This window comes from Polistes fuscatus, unplaced genomic scaffold (assembly GCF_010416935.1).
Source record: "Polistes fuscatus isolate 324 unplaced genomic scaffold, CU_Pfus_HIC Scaffold11, whole genome shotgun sequence".
NCBI classification, from domain to species: domain Eukaryota; kingdom Metazoa; phylum Arthropoda; class Insecta; order Hymenoptera; family Vespidae; genus Polistes; species Polistes fuscatus.
Window position 1 is genome coordinate 6,001,225 of NW_025113009.1, and position 17,262 is coordinate 6,018,486.

Below are 17,262 nucleotides of genomic sequence, written 5' to 3' on the forward strand. Positions count from 1 at the left end.
AGAATATTTATAAATATATATATATATATATATATATATATATATATATCTTTTAGCATGTTTCTTAATGACACCATTTGATGCATTTTAAATAAATCACAAGAAATAAAATGACGCTTTCAGAGTTTTGATAAGTTGTAGAAGTTTATAGACGCGTATTATCGAGAGAAATGATAATGTTTAATCGAAAGTAACATGATGGATTATTTAACGCCGCGAGATATGCAAAACACTATAAGAACATTTTCCTCTTCCTTAACCAATAGATTCTGGAGCTATTAATATGCGCAGGGTATATCTAGATTTAGGATTCCACGTAGATCATTAATCAGAGTGTAATAAATTAGTTGTCTCTAATTTGAGAGTGCACGTCTTATAGATGGTGATTGGTAGTCTCGAGCAAGAATCTGCTTCTTTGCTTCTTTTGTTTTTATAATAATAAAATAAATCCTAGACGCGTATGACTACTCGACTAACTATCGAGTTATTTTCAGTCATTTAATACGAAGTAGCTACCAAGGATTTGACGATGAAAGAGTGGCACGCGCGTTATTATAGGATAGTCGGTAAGAGGGGAACGCGGAAAGAGGTGGATAGGCTTTCGATAAGCAATATAATAACACATTGCACAGATTCGAGCAAGCACGTAGTACTCGGCGCATAAACTGTTAAATGACTCACAATGAATAGTCCCATATCGCGGAATCATCTGCATAGTACAAGTCCTGTTCGCTTCCCTGGTACTCTCCATATATACGAGCAACAATATCCTTTGGTGGTTTCCATAACGAGTACGTGCCAGGAACGACGACTACGACGAACGAGAAGAAAAAAGAAACCGTGGGGAGGAGGGGGGGGTAAACTTACGATCTCATTCTGTATGTGTATTTTCAATATTTTCCTTTTTGTATTGTATGCGTATTTGTATGGGTATTTGTATGAGTTTCCATGCCGATGGGGTATATGCACGCGTGTAATTCGTGACGTGTGCCTTCCTATCATGTACAACTTATATGCGTATGCGTCTGGTGGCGCGTGTCTTGTACTTATGCGTTTATTCGTGTGCGTGTACGCGTGTGTATTTGTGCCTCACGGGCATCGTGACCCACGCAATGCCCTGCTAACTCTTTATATACCAGCAGCGTGTGTTCACGCTCCAACTTTATTCTTCTCCGACCTTCCTATCTTTCTCTTTCTCTCTTATCCATCTTTCCATACCATCCATCCTTCTTTACTTCCTTCTTTCCTTCCTTTCTTTCTTTCTTTCTTTTTTTCTTTTCACTTTCCTTCTTTCTTCCCAACTCTGACCCTCTACCGTTTGGGACTCGGCGTGGGCCTTCGAGATTGGGATAGGTCGTTTACTTTCCTCCCAGCCCATTCTTTTCCCTCTCCACCTGTCTCCTACGGTATGCGCGTCACAGTCCTCCGCCCTTACCCTTTCCTTCCTTGGCTTCTTAACTTTACACAGTCCCCTTTTGGATACTACGATTGTTTGCTATACTTCAGAGCGTTGATTTTTAATTTATTCAACAATCAAATAATCCATCATGTTATATAATCAACAAATTAATTACTCTGTTTCGAGACTTTTTAGTTTAGGTTTGTAGTTTTGCAATTTGATAAAAAGTTAAGTAAAAATAGAAATTAATATTTGAAATCGTCTAATAATTTGAAGTTCACCCTAAGATAATTTATCCGATGTTATATAAAAAGTGTACGATTTAAAAATTACATAGATATATCTATGGTGGGTTAACTATAATCTCACGTTATTTGCATTATGGCGACAGAAACGATCTGGAGAAATAAAAGTAAGGATCGAAGCGATTTCAGAGTTATCTTTTTCGAGTTAACGAATAAGAGAAGAAAAGAAAAAAAAGAGATAGAAAAGTTGGTGGAAGGGAAGGTAGAGTGCCGATGGCATAAGAAATATATAATAAGGGGGAATCACGGCGCTGTACAAAGGGGCATTACAGTAAGATCTGTAACGCGTAAAGCCGCAAAATAAACGAACGAGGCGTAATGGGTATCGAGAAGGTCGTTCTGGCCGATCCTTCGTTAGCGTATGCGCGCGTAACTGCGTAACTGCGTAACTGCCAAATGGAATGTGTGAGTATTCCGCTTGGGGAAAGAAAACTGTATGTGATCGTTCGATACAGTAAAAAAAGAGAGAGAATGAGAGTGAGAGAGAGAGAAGAAAAGAACAAACAAACAAAATTACGAGATTGTCGATAATTATATAGCTTATAGAAAATAAACATTTTCATTATATACTTTTTATCCTTGTGTTATGTTGGTATATTGATGACTATAAAGATATCTATCTAAATGCTGCATATATAAGTTTTGCTTTTCATTCCAAAGTTGTTTAAAGTGTATACTTAATGATATAGACATTTTTAATTAACTCGAAATTGATCATCGATAAGTGATCGGCTCGGAGTATTGGGTACGTTGAAAAAAAAAAATGATTAGATCAAATATTTAAATAGACGAAAAGGAAAAATATGAAAATATGTCGAACGACGTTGAAACATTGATAAAGACGAGACGGTACGTACATAAGATAAGACGAAACGTATGGTAGGTATATGATATGGGTATGGTATGGGTATGGTATGGAGAAAAGGACTTATGTTTGCGCGTGTTGGTTTGCTTTTCGGTTCTAAGCGAATGGCGCAAGGTCGTCCGCTCTCGTCCTGCACCGGTGGCAACCGGCACGTCGGGAGGTTTCTAGGAGGTGAGTCTTGGTAGAAAACCGGATGTACACTTTTGCGCCCGTGTTGCACGGACGGACGACCACCACCGCGGCCATTAATAATCGGGGTCCACTGAAGGAGGAGAAGTGGAGGATGAGGACGAAGTACGAAGAAGAAGAAGAAGAGGAGGAGGAAGAGGAGGAGGAGAGGGTAAAGCTTTTATTTTCTTTGGAATAACTACACTTAGGATCCTCTGTGATACACTTCTCCGGCTGTCAATGGACGCTTCTTCATGGGAAAGGTCCGAGAGTTTCTCTCGCGAATCGTTTCGCGACTATTCGAGCGAATCGCTTGGAACGCCCACGGATGGGTTGGCACTCCGATTCCTTCTTGTATACGTTCCAACACTCCTGTACCCCAACCACCACCACCACCACCACCACCACCATGGTGTCTTTCTTTCTCTTTCTTTCTTTCCCGTATCTCCATCCACGCTCGTAATTGATGAAATGACACCGAAGTGGAGAACGGACGGCCGTGACTATCGGACGCACAGCATCGAAAGCCGACGTAGGGCTTTCCAAGTACTTTTCCAAGTACAAGCCTCGAAGATCGCTCGGCCGAACGGAGAACGCGTCAACGCCTCGCTGATTATTAATTATTCCGACAGGCTCCCACGAACGTCTCCTCCCTCCAACGACTGACTCAATGATGCTTCTCTTAATCGGTAGTCGATTACATTCCTATACTCTCTATCGATTTGTCCTCAAATTGTCAACTCGATTTATCCTACTTGTTAATAATATGCCAATGGTAAGCTAAAAATCCAAAGATATTTTCGATAAAACACTTTTACGTATATCAATATATTATTATCTAGGACGCGCGATGTTGCAACAAGTTTCTAGTTGAAAATTCATTTCGTTACTTTTATATAGAAATGCAACAACTTTGATAAATATCATACGATAATAAAAGTGAAAACATTCGAGGAACGTTTAAGTTTATTAGCTGTTCGATTAAACGTTTAGATTTTATTATTGAACGGTATGAAAAATTGAATCCGTCGAACAATTATAAATTTCGTATTTACTCAAACGCATGTAAATCGTATCGTAGTCGCGTTTATTGATTCTTTTCGCAGCTAATTAAGAAAATATTTTTGCGTTGTTCGACAATTTTTCGACGATAACAGTAAAATCAAAGATTATTTCTCTCTCTCTCTCTTTCTCGTAGTGACAAGTGGCATCCTAATCCGAGGTTAAGTATATCCTCACGTAGAAGGTATTAGACTCGCGGGCACGAAACGAATAGGTAATAGAGCTGCAGTTAGTTGCAAGAGGACTGTATCTCGCTGGTATCTCGTTTCTCTCGTGGCAGGATTGCGTTGCTCTGGCACACACGCCGCCCGTATACTATAGTATAGCACTCGGCATACCTTGAGAGCCCTTGGTGCGATACATATTGACCAGTCGGTCTACTACGAACGAAGAACCGCCGCCGTGCCGCTTAGGAAATGCTCTATGGGTAGTTACCGAGGGAAAGATGTATCTCTTCTTACCGAGTACTACAAACTGGCCAATCCTATCCTATCTTCAAGATTTTAACTTTACTTAGGAAAGAGTAAGAGAAAAAGAATAAGATAAAAAGAGAGAGAGAGAGAGAGGGATATTCAAAAGAAAGAAAGAAAGAAAGAGAGTAGAACGTTCAACGCGGCAGGTAGAATCCTATCGGCAAATTGCAATCGGCGACCGCCTTGTCGGCAACTGAGCATAGGAAGCGAGAAAGGAAGATTGCTAAAGGGAAAAGGAAAGAAAGAAAGAAAGAAAGAAAGCAAGAAGGAAGGTATCTAAGCGTTCCACGAGTGATACCAATATCCGCCATTGTTTAGGACTCTTAGCCAAGGAGTTATCGTCCATGATCGTTCCGGGTAGTCGCAGTTGGTTCTGCTTTCATTGATACCTTCGTCCTACGGCTAGCAGAATACCCAGACAATCTACTATTCACGTTTCTTCTTCGGACTATGATCTATGTGAGCCTGTAGGAAGTTAGAAATAGCGATGCGACGACAGTACCTAACTATATATATATTTATTTTTTTTTTTTGTTCCTTTCTCACAGAGATAAGTAGGTGTATATATAAACTCGTTCGGATACGAGAGGAAAAGATTTGAAGAATATATTGAAAATGTTTGATAATCCATTTGGAAGATTCTATAGGGTTAGTTATCCATTTTTCTTCAAACACGAGCAAAGTTGTTCTTTCAGAAACAACTTTCGTTCTTCAAGAAAAACGTACAATCTTTTTGTTGTTCTTCTTCTTCTTTGTCAAATACTTTTATCTAACAAATGGGGGAACGTTTTTATTTGTTATAAGATCGTAATGGCTTTTCCTTTCTGTTCTCGTTTGAAATTGTTTGTCCGATAAAGATAGACGTCAAGAGATACGTATCAAGTAAATTAGCCACTAAAGACAATTAACATGGGATCGCTTCATTAGTCAATGTTATCTTTCTCGCGTATTTCTTTACGAGCACGAACGGAAAGGTAGCATCGTTATTGCGAAATTGGATAGCAGAATTGTGGGTCTTCGACGGATGTAAGAGAAAAGAAAAAAAATGGGGAAAGAAAAAAAAAAGAGAAATGCAGAAATAGATAGAGATGCGGTTGGAGAAAGAAAATTAATCGAATACGATGCTAATGAGATTCCCGTTTAGCGAAATATCTCGTTCGTCGTTATTATAATACTATTTTAGTGATCTTTTATGATCACCCTCGTTAGTATTCAAGGTCCACAATAATTTTGCCGAGAAATCGAATTATTCTTTATATTTTTTGTTTCGAGACGAAATGTTCTTTCTCGAAAAGAATTGTTTATGTTGCACGATGGTATACCCTATATAAACGAGATTGTTACAATGGCTTTGGTGCGAGATATGCAGCTGTGCGAGTCGTAGTTCGTCTCTGCGATAGATGTTACCGTCAACAGCCACGAGACACCTCAGCGATCACGCGGAACGAAATCGTTTGTTTACCGAATGACATGGAAGCTTATTCATTCGTGATTTTTCTTCTTCTTCTTCTTTCTCTTCTTCTTTCGAATAATTTCGCTTTGGAAAAAGGGGGAGAGAAATTTTTGATGAATTTTAAAATGTTCCTCTTTATTTGTATTCTCAACGATTTTAATATATTATTTTCATTTGTTATTAACTTCGGTAGAAAATATTAGATCGAGGATAGAATTTATTATGAAATAATTATTTAACGAATTGGTCCCATCGATAGATACACCTAATCGTTTTTTGTCAATGTGATAAAGTATTTAGGAATTATATTGTGAGAATAAGCGTAGGAAGACGAATAAGAACCACTGATAGTTTCCTGGTATGTATCTCGATAACACTCGCTACTTTCTCTCTTTTTCTCACACATGTCTCGATAATGCAGAGTTAACGACAGGACGTAGATACCGATTGTTTATCGTGTGAAAGCTATCCGTCGAACGATGCTCGTCCATTACCCTCAACCATGCTTCGAGCCTCGGTAAAATTGAGAAGAGAATATAATGTCTTGGTATATACTTTGAATAATCTCTCTTTTATCTTCAATTTTATATAATGCCAAAAAAAGAAAAAAAAAAATCGAAAATATACATTTTTCTCTTTAATAGATAACTTATATAAGATATAATTTTTAAGTATATATAACTATTAATAATATAATACAAAAATATTATTTGTTATACACATTCAAAATATAATATAATGCCAAAAAAAAGATCTAAAATATAAATTTTTCTCTTTAATAGATAACTTATATAAGATATAATTTTTAAGTATATAACACTATTAATAATATAATAAAAATATTATTTGTTACACACATTCAAAATATAAGAATATAAAATCAAATTAAAAATGTAATTCTTTAATTTAAAAAGGTATAGAATATGAATGGAACGGAACGTAGAAATGAATGAAATTCCGTTATGAATCGAATTAGAATTTCATTAATGCCATAACAGAGAAAATGTTTTTTATTTTTATTTTATTTCTTTTTTTTATTTTTCGTTTAAATTCCATCGAGAAACGGGGCTAGGTAAAGATATTTAGATACACGTTGCACGTGTATCTCTATACGGACCATGAGCAGCGATTCTTGAACGAGAACGGTGAGTTAAAGCCGATCGGCAATGGCGAGAAGAAAGGCTGGGGATCTTTGTAAGTCGGTCGTCGAAAGGAAAGAAGGAGTACGGCAAAGAGCACACGAGCCAAGAGAACTTGGCGAGCTTCGGCAGACCACAATAAATAGCCGTGGTATCGTGTTGCGAGTAATTGAACGGGACTTCATCCGTGCTACATTAAACTATTGAAAACGTACTGGATATCAATCGGCGTAAAGAGAGATGGAACGTGTTGTTCAAATCTTTTTCTTTCCCTTTTTTCTTTTTATGAAATAACACAAATAAAGAAATAAAAAACAACAAATCAGAAGAAAGGAAAAGAAAAGAAAAGAGATTCTAGTAGTATATTAATTTCTATAAAAGTGCATCACATCCAATTTAACTGCCTACAATTTTATTACACATATATATATATATCATTTGTAATCAATATAAATTGATCTAATTTATAGATCGGATTGTTTAACAAACAAAAATGTTCGATCGTAATTTAAAATGCATTTGTCTTTGAACACATTAAACTGGTAAATATATTTAACACAACTCATATATATATAGATCCATTTTATTTTCCGCATGTATTTCCTGGGATGCAACGAGCTTAGATAGATGCGTTTAACTGCACACGTACACATCGAGGGCTAGTAAAGAGAAGAGAAAATAAGATAGAAGAAAAGAGAAAAAGAAAGAGAGAGAGAGAGAACTAAAGGAACTGTTGGCGCATAATGGCGCTGATCCTAGGCCCTCGATCCTACGTGAGGGTAATACCGTATTGTTATTTGTTGAGTTAAGGTACTCCTTGCTTCCAGATCAAGTACTCGCGTGTCCGAGATACGGCAGTGCTCCGGCACCGGAATAATATCTTGCTCGCTTATTGTTGCCGCTCGTTGCAGATAGATCATTCTATTATCGAGATAGCGATACGAGTTAGTACGTATAACTATACTTTATACTTACACATATATACATATAAGTATTATTGTGTATACGGTGTCAAATGAAAAAAAAATTAACAGTCCCCAATGATCCCAATATTTCAACAATTTTCTTCATTCCTCTCAATCAGTAATAATTAACTTGAAATACATTAATAATAAATGTACGACAAAATATCATTCGTATTATTGAATCTTTAAATTTATCTTATCATTTGATCCAATTATTTAAAACGAATTTAATCAAAGAAAATTCAAATAAAACATATAAATCAAACGTATTAACACGTCTGTGTACGAGTTGAATGGAATAGAAGGAAAGATATTAAAGTGTAATATATATTTTTCTATTTGACACCCTATATGTGTATCCTACTGTACGTAGGGACTTACGGAGAGAGAAGATATGCGCTTACTCTCGCGAGCACGTGATTTATTCGTATTCGTAGGTATATATATATATATGTATATATGTATGTAGGTACTCGTACGTGGGTCCTTCGCAAGGCGGGACCTCTTCTTCGGTCCTTTAATTGGCTTTCCGCGTATATATGTATGTAACTATGTATGTATATATATGTATGTATGTACCCTGGACTATTTCTCTTTCTCTCTTTCTCTCACAGTTGTATAAGACCGACCGTAGAGACTTCACCGTCCTCTCTTGTCCACTTAATCGGAATGGGTATACGAGTACGATGGAACAGGGGGAAACGCTATACGTCTATCCGAAGTAAATCGCGGATAAAAGGGAGATTTCTCCATTCGCGGATTCTTTCTTCTCCTCTCCTCTACTCTCCTCTCCTCTCTTCTCCTTCTTTTTATGTTTTTGTTTTCTCTTTCTATCTCTTTTTTCTTACCCTTCTTCGAAGTAACTTTTCTTGCGCGCGACTCGATAGACGATCGGGGAAGATTAGGCCGTCTTACGAGACCATCTTCGCAAAGTGACTTTTGTGTTCGAATATTTAACGATATAGATTGCTATTCGGTATACTCAATTGTCTCTGTGTTCAGATACTTGATTATATTTCTATAAAGATCTTCTAAGTATGTGTTATAGTATTAGATATTCGTTTTATGGGTTGTCATTATATACGTTTTTAAAGGGCCGACAAATTTTGTACGTTTGAAATTTGTATTGTTTGTATTATATAATTGTAATTATCTTATTTATTCAATTATGTTAAAAAAGTAGACTTATAATGGTATATTTGTTTTTCGAGAATTGAGAAATCATTTGTTTTAAAGATTTTTATTTTATTGTCCTATAATATTTTTGATTATATATTTTGTCCTATTTATTTTTGATGGTATTATTGAGATTATTCGTTTAAAATTGCAGATAATTTATGTAATATCCGTATTTGGTTGTTATTACGGAATCGAAAAATTATATTCTTATTATTATTTTATAGAAATATAATATAATTTGCATGAGAGAGCTAGAGATTCGAAACAATTACAATGATTTAGATTCGGTATTTCTTCGATATATTCTAATCGTGAGTAATCTTTTAACGACCGTCAGATTACGTGACGCAATAGAAGGTATTTCGATCTCGTTTCGGTCTCTCTTCTATTCATCGAAGAACTCTGAACGTCATTAGTAGTATATCATAGCGATTATCTCGCGTGGGGTCGCAGATACTTTCCTCTGGTGCCTTTTAAACCGACTATCAGCTTGCCAGCTATTCTACTATACTTACAAGTATATATTATACATGCTACATATGTATCTATGTTAGAGAAAGATATGTAAGTGTACATATATATATATATATATATATTAACTTGATTGTTCAAGCCGAATACGCGTCTATCATGCTCACTGGGGTAGCGCAAAACAACGTGGGTAGGCTGAGGTGAAAAGAGCCGATCGTTGAAAAAGATTTGCTTCAGTATGCCATAGAGATTCACTTTGGTTATGCAAGCGATTCAATACGTAACGATTCGTTCGATTACACGTATTTCGACTGCACGCCAGATAATGTCCCTATTGCTGCCGGCTTTTCACGATACTATTTGGCTCTCTTATCTCTATACTTATTTTTCTTCAATTAACGTCAAATCATTTTTTAAACTCATACATTTATATCTTTATCGTATCATTACTTTTGCCTTATTCCTATCACGAAAGTTATAGTTTGTTCGCTAAACGTGCTAGCTAGTAACGTAATATTTTGTTTATTTTGTTTATTCAAACATTGACGGGAATTATCTATTGTTAAATTACCATAATATAAAAAAATATTTAAAGATAAAGATATAATATAAATATAATACTGATAAATAAAATAATATAAATAGAAATAAATAGATAATATATATATAGAAATTAACAATAAATAAAAGGACTATATTTAAATATATTTACAAAATTAATGAAGATTTAAATAAAAAATATAAAACATAAAATTTTAAAATATATTAGCACACATTTAAGTTTCACAATTGTTTGCTAGATAAATATTTCATTTTAATTTCTTTCTCTTTAACTTTTTTTACAATGGATGTTTTTAGCCATTACTTAAACAGAGAAAATAAGTTAGTGATATAGTTTTTTTTAAACGGTATCCCTTCAGAAAATGAATTTTTCTGAGGAATACTTTCGAAACCATCGGGGATCTATCGATCTTCTCGTTAAAATAATATTTTCTTACGAAGATCAATCTAAATATATATATATATACATAAAGTATCCATGGAAGATAATCTTAAGATAATTTGCCACTTTGCGCCGTCACGTTTCGTCGAATTTCGATCGCACGTATTCTCGTCGTTCGCGAATCGAGCTAGTTTAACTTAACCAAAGAGAGAGAGAGAGAGAGAGAGAAAGAGGAAGAGGAAGAGAGAGAGAGAGGAAGAGAAGAAGAGTGTTGCATCTTAGGATGCTCGGCAAGGAGGTTCGCTGGCTTTAACTAGCGTTGCGTTCCTTATCTAAATGGCAATAATAATTGGCTGCGAAGCGTATCCTCGTATCGATACTCGGGCAAACGTGCGATGCACCACCATGGGAACAATGCACCGACCGACTCATGCCGTGCATAAACTATAGAAGGCGTACGAGAGACGTATCGCTTAAAGCCGAGATGATAGGCGCGAGAGGTACGCGTTTCTCAAACGAACGGGTAATTCGAAACTATCGTCGGCCTCTAACCCATAATCGACTCTCTTTCTCCCTCTCCCTACCTCCCTTTCTCTCTCTTTCTCTCTTTCGTCCCTTATCTCTCTTCCTCTTTGTATACACTGGCCCTTTTTATTCGGATACTACCGCGAATATCAGAAAAAAATCGATTTACATTTAAAATATTACTATATTATTTCTTTTCCTTTAGTTAAATTAATATACGTGATTACAAAAATGTATTATATATTAGCATTGTTAGATATTTATTTAGGTTTTATTTGGGCAATATCGTTTCGTGAATACCTTCAATAATACACGAGTGCGAAGCAACGATTTTAAATACTTCATTTACATGGCATCGTTACTTGCTTATTTTATTAAACTTTAACACATCCTTTCTTATTGTATAATGTATTTATTATATATATATAAAAAAAGAACATGTTAATATATAATGAATAATTATATAGTATAGATAATGTTTAATCTAAACGTAATGGTTTCAATTGAAAGAGAAAAGGGAGTTTAAATAAACGTTCAGTTAGGATGTTGCGTAGGATGCACATTGCACATAGGTCCTTTTGTCAGTCGCAAATGGTAGCCACTTAGGCTCGCAAGGATCGATCGCTTCTTCGTATCGCGGCGAGAACTTTTCTCTCCCTTTCCTCCCTTCGAATCCACGTTGTACCTTTTCCCTCTCTCTCTCTCTCTCTCGGGCCCTCCACTTGCGAGAGGGTAATTGAGTTCGGCGAGTTTGCAGCCGACAAAGTAAACCGTGAGGTGTATCGTCGTCGTAGTAGCCAAGGGCTCCGATGTCCCTTGCCCGTTGTCCCGTAAAGATTACACGGTGCACCCTGACTTTCCATAAATATTCATGCTCCCATAATTGTCCCTTCTTCTTTAAGCCTTCCTTCACCACTAACGAACGTTAGATGAGATTCAGATTTATTATATGAGACTTTAATTCTTGATTTTCTATTCTAGTTTTTCTATCGATCCGATAGATCGTAAAAATTAGTTAATTATTCTACTTATTTAAATTTTTATCCGTCGACAATTATGATTAATTGATGAAACATTTATTTAGAAAATTTGAATAAATATTACACGGGTTATCAATATATGACGAATGTATTAAATATATCTAAGTACTTGATTTCCCTATCAGTTAAGTTAGGCGAGTTTAGTATAGTACTTTGTATCTTTCGAAATTGCTTTTGATCTTACACGTGTTAGTTTATTTTTTAGATGAGGTTTGTTATCTTTAAACAAGCAACTTGTCTGTCCTCGGCAATTTGGCGTATCTCGTTCTCGTTCGTAACAGAGAACGACTGATATTCGCTGGATCACGCGTGGGGTGGGGTGGGTACGAAAGAAAGACAAGGAAAGATAGAAGAGTAGAAGAAAAAATAATTGAACGGGTTTGTGGTTGGCACGGAGCAACTAAGCTTTCCTTGAGGCAGGTCAGTTACACCACCACGAAAACGTATATCCCTCTCGTGATATTGGGTTCGAACCACAGGAATTGCATCGAAAGAGTCCGTGCATTGCGTCACATGGCCAAAGGGGGGTAACAAGAGAGAGAAGGATTCTAATAACGGAATAATTTAAGTGGAACGAACGTAGTTTTTTACCGACTTAAAGGCTCCACTAGTGTCAACACTTTTTCAAATTCCATTCGTGTTTGACACGAGACAACGTCACAATAAACGTGCTACGGTACATTTTTTTTTGTACATTTCGTATAAAAAAAAAAAAGAAAAATATTTTGGAATCTGGTGCGAATATATTTAACGCGATTCGTTATAATAATTAAAAATATAATCACTTTGATAATTAATTATTTCTTTTTAAGATAATAAAGTGTATTCAATTTTTGTTCGTAATTATTTTATCGAATAAAATACACGAGATCATTGATTTATTTTACGTACGTGTATACGAATCGAAAAAGTAGTATCTAATAGGCATTAGTTAGGTTTAGAAATTTATTATCGAAAGTCGGGTTATCGACTTATTGTTAGCAGTCGAAGACGCCGTGTGAGTCGTTGGAGCACATCAAGTACACAAACTTAGAAGAGGAAAACACGCGATTAGTTGACGCAATCGGCCTTTGGCGCTATTGTTACGTGTACCGTATTTTCTAATTAGTACAGACATTACGTGACTCGCTTTGCTAATTAGCGGAGCGTTAAAAGGCCCCCGTTGAATCGCTCCGGTCTCATTCACTCGAACCTTTTTTTTTGCACTAACATAAGTCGAGAAGGATCTTCTCTATAATCTGAAACAGCAGTACACGTGTACTTTACTTGAGTCTTTAACCCTTCCAGTCCTAACAATTTTACCTTAGTTAAAGTTTTATGTTTATCTCAAACCTTTTTTTTTTACTTATCATTTAAACGTTCATTATTTTTACCAAAGTCTCTGACACGAATACAATGTATTATAAAAATGCATTAAACATAAGTAACCTAATTAACTAATAACAACTTCAATTGTAGAGTTACTTTAATTGGGAATATTATTGAATTTACTTACTGTTTATTATGTTAATGTCTTTAACTAACTATCGGTTAATTTACATTTTAGAAACTTATCGTATTACTTCCATAAATCTTATTGTTACTTCAATAATGATAATGTACTAGTTAATGTAATGTCTTGATTCAAGTTTCAGTAATTCTCTTTTTAGAAACTTGTAGTGTGTTACTTGTGAAATTTCTTGAATAGAAGAGAAGAGTGAGAGAGAGAGAGATTCGTCTGTGTAACGATTACTATTAGAGAGTAGAGAGAAGAATCTAGCAATAGAGAGATAGAGGGAGAGACGTTTTCTCTCGGTTTACAGATGTTCTTTGGTAGAATCTCTGTCCGATCGATAGATCTCGAGGAGCGCCAGATGCCCATAGAACGAGGAATGGCCTTTAAGAAGTGCGAAGGATAGCCAGCGGTGTTTCAACTACCTGTAACCATCGATAACTACCCATAATAGTATGCTTTTTTCTCCCTACGATCTCTTCTTGGCTTCGAATGAGGACGAAGCACGAAGAGATCTTTGATACGGCACGGTCATTTGCTATTCCACCGATCGCGCGAACTTTCAATCGTTTTCCTGGCTCTCATCGGAACTAGGATCGATTTTTTATCCTTTTTTCATTTTTCCTTTTTTTCTTTTCCCCCCATTTCCAAGGAAGGAAAGAAAGATAGACAAAAAGAAAGTTATTCTCGTAATAAATCCAAACGTATAGTAACGTTGCTAAACGATCGGAAAATTAATCGTTGTCTTCAAATAAATTAAAAAAAAAAAACGCATATCTCTCTTAGTTAAATTATAAACAATTGTTGACGAATTGAACACAATTGTGTATCGTAAAAAAAAAACATTGTAAAATAAATATTTCAAAGTAAGAGGGCAGGGGGGGGAATATTTAGCAAGTAAGTATCCTCTATGAGATTGGTCATTCCTTTTTTTCTCTGATTTCCAAAGATGAAGTCTAACAATTGTGGAAGAAGTATCGCGTAACTCGCAGATACCGGAGGGAGTGAAAGCGAGGTGGTCGTTAACGATCGCGTTATCGGAAACGGCCTAAGCGTTGGGTTCAGTCGGAGAGTTCGGTTCCGATATATAGGAGAAGGAAATACGACCGATCGTAAAGTAGGTATACGCTTTTAAGCGCTTGACGTATCTATTAATCTCTAGTCCCGTGCGATAGGGTGTTAAAATGTAAATGAGAGAGTTTGCTTCTCTGAGGAAGCGTATATAGCAAGAAGAACACAGCAGCAACAGCAGCAGCAGCAGCAGTAGGCCTCTCCCTGGTACCGACACCTACCGACTTAATTGCGATAATACCCCTACCTAAGGCAATGATCCTACCTGTTCGCATCTTAACACGCGAATCTAGTCGAAATCAAACGACCCCTTACATTATCTTTCATATCCTTTTTCCTAATGCATTTTCATTGATATCTTTATTAACTGGATTGGATAGATTGTATCATTAGATTTTTCATCTAATATTCCAACAATTTTATTTAATGGATCTCAATTTTGGATCCTCTAGATTGTCAATTTTTAATATATAGGATTTTTAATCTCACGAATTATATATAGGGTATTTTAATTATATTTCATTTTATTTATATTTTATTTTATATTCATTTTATTTATATATTTTATTTATATTTATATTTTATTTCATTTTATTTCATATTATTTGTATTCATTTTATTTTAATTATATTTCATTTTATTTATATTATTATATCTTATATTTTATAAAGTTAAATATACGATATTTGGATTTTAGTGTTACAGGTATTGTATAGAAATGAAAAAGATTATTTTAAAGAAAATCTACGTCTGTAAATCTAGTGTTAAAAAGGTATATCTTTCCTCGATTAATAATAATAATGTTTCCTCGAGCGTATTACAGTCATTGGAAAAATGAGTATAAATTTTTCATGAAAATTTAAATCTCGGTCCTGTTCGTTCTCTTCCCCCCTCTCCCCCCCACGTCACCTTCACTCTCTCACGGTGCTTCGAGAGCATGCCTGCAGCACAATTTGCGCTTACGTACCTAATGCTTCTCGGCATTATGCTAATTCCTTCTCGAGATGCTTCGAGGGTATTTGTGCGCGATCGAAAAGACTTGAAGATGCGCTCGCGACTATCAAAGATATTCCAATTGCAATTATTTCTTTTTTATATCTACCACCACCCCATTAGAAAAGAATACGACATTTTATATCGTAAAAAATTTCAATCGTAGGTACTCTTGTGTGCCTAATTAAAAAAAAAAGGACAATTTTATAAAGTAAACGATAAGATTGGGGAAAAAAAACAAAATGTATAATAATTTCGTTTATTATTATTACTTTATATCTCATCTTTCTCTCGCAAATATAAATAATCCGAATTATTTCGATACCAATTTGTGAAACTACTACGTTATAAAATGATTTTAAATGTCTCGTATATAACAAAACTGAAATAACATATACTTTTATATATCCTATTTCCATTTGATTTCGCATATTTAGAAGAACCAAAATAATAAGTAAAAAGAAAAATAGATAAAAAAGAAGAGATTTCTCTTTCTCGTACGTACGGTGCACCGTTACGAGCTCGAAAAGGCGTGACTCTCTCGGCGGGGTTGGGACGAATAATAGGGAAGATACGCACGTAGGAAGAAGGATTTGTGTGAGAGAGAGAGGGAGAGAGGGAAGGAGGAATAGAAAGAGAGAGAGAGAGAGAGAGAAAGGAGTTGCCGGTGGTCGTGACAGCGACTTCAAGAACGAGGACTGGTTCTCTTCTTCGTGGCGTTGACGCGAACCCGGTTTCTTCTCTCTCCCTTTTCCCTCACCCTTTTTCTCCCTCTCCCTCTCTTTCGTAGCCCTGAGGCTTCTCGCGAATATAACGCTCGACGTCGGTGCGAGCCTCGCTTATTATCATATCCGGACGTTTCCTACACTCGTAGGAAATCTTTCAGCAGGAGTCGCGAGCACCCTTTCCCCCTTCCCCCCTTCCCCCTTCCTCCTTTTCCTTCCCTCATCCTACTCTCTCTTACCCCTTCTTTAGCCCTCGTATTTTCTTTACTCGACTCTTCTTCTCTCTCTCTGTCTGTCTCTCTCTCTTTTTTTGTTCTCAGTTTATCTTTGATTTTATTTTAATCCCTTTTGTTGATCCGCCCCCTCTTCGAGACTTCACGTGCAACAACCTTCTCGAGTAATCCAACTTAATTTCTCGTAATTATACGATAATCAATTTGTTATTATTAATTGCACTCGACTTGATATAAGTTATTTCTATATAATACTCCTTATGATTATAGTTAAATCGTATCAAAGGGATAACTTTATTTGAAATTTTTCTATTATATTATATATACATAATATATATAAAAATATATAATATAATTATTTATTAATATATATTTTTATATATATATAAGATCGTAATAAATCAATTTTTACATATGTAAATTTGAATTTAGATCCTTTCGTTTAATTCTAATCATTCGATCTAATTATTGAAATAATTTAGAACGATTTCTTTGAAGTTATTTTTAGTTTTGATACACGCGTTGAATCATTGCATCGTCCGATAGTCTCGTTCGATGTTTTTCACGGTCATCTTCTATCTCTCTCTCTCTCTCTTTCTTTCTTTCTTGGTCCAGCAAGGTGTCCGTATTGTTCGATCTCTTTCAAGAGAAAATAGCTTGGATGGAATGCGTGCCTCGTCATTCCCTTGCTCGTCCGTTTCTACCTTTTGTCGTTCTTCCTCTATGTTCCCTAGATTCCATTCTTGTCCTCTTTGCTCGGT

General features: G+C 35.6%; 1 protein-coding gene across 1 annotated transcript in view; it reads right to left on the bottom strand.

The window, feature by feature from the left end:
• Nucleotides 1-17,262, bottom strand: part of LOC122526562 — a 100,231-nt gene that overhangs the window by 4,228 nt on the left and 78,741 nt on the right. The gene's annotated exons all lie outside the window — the stretch shown is intronic.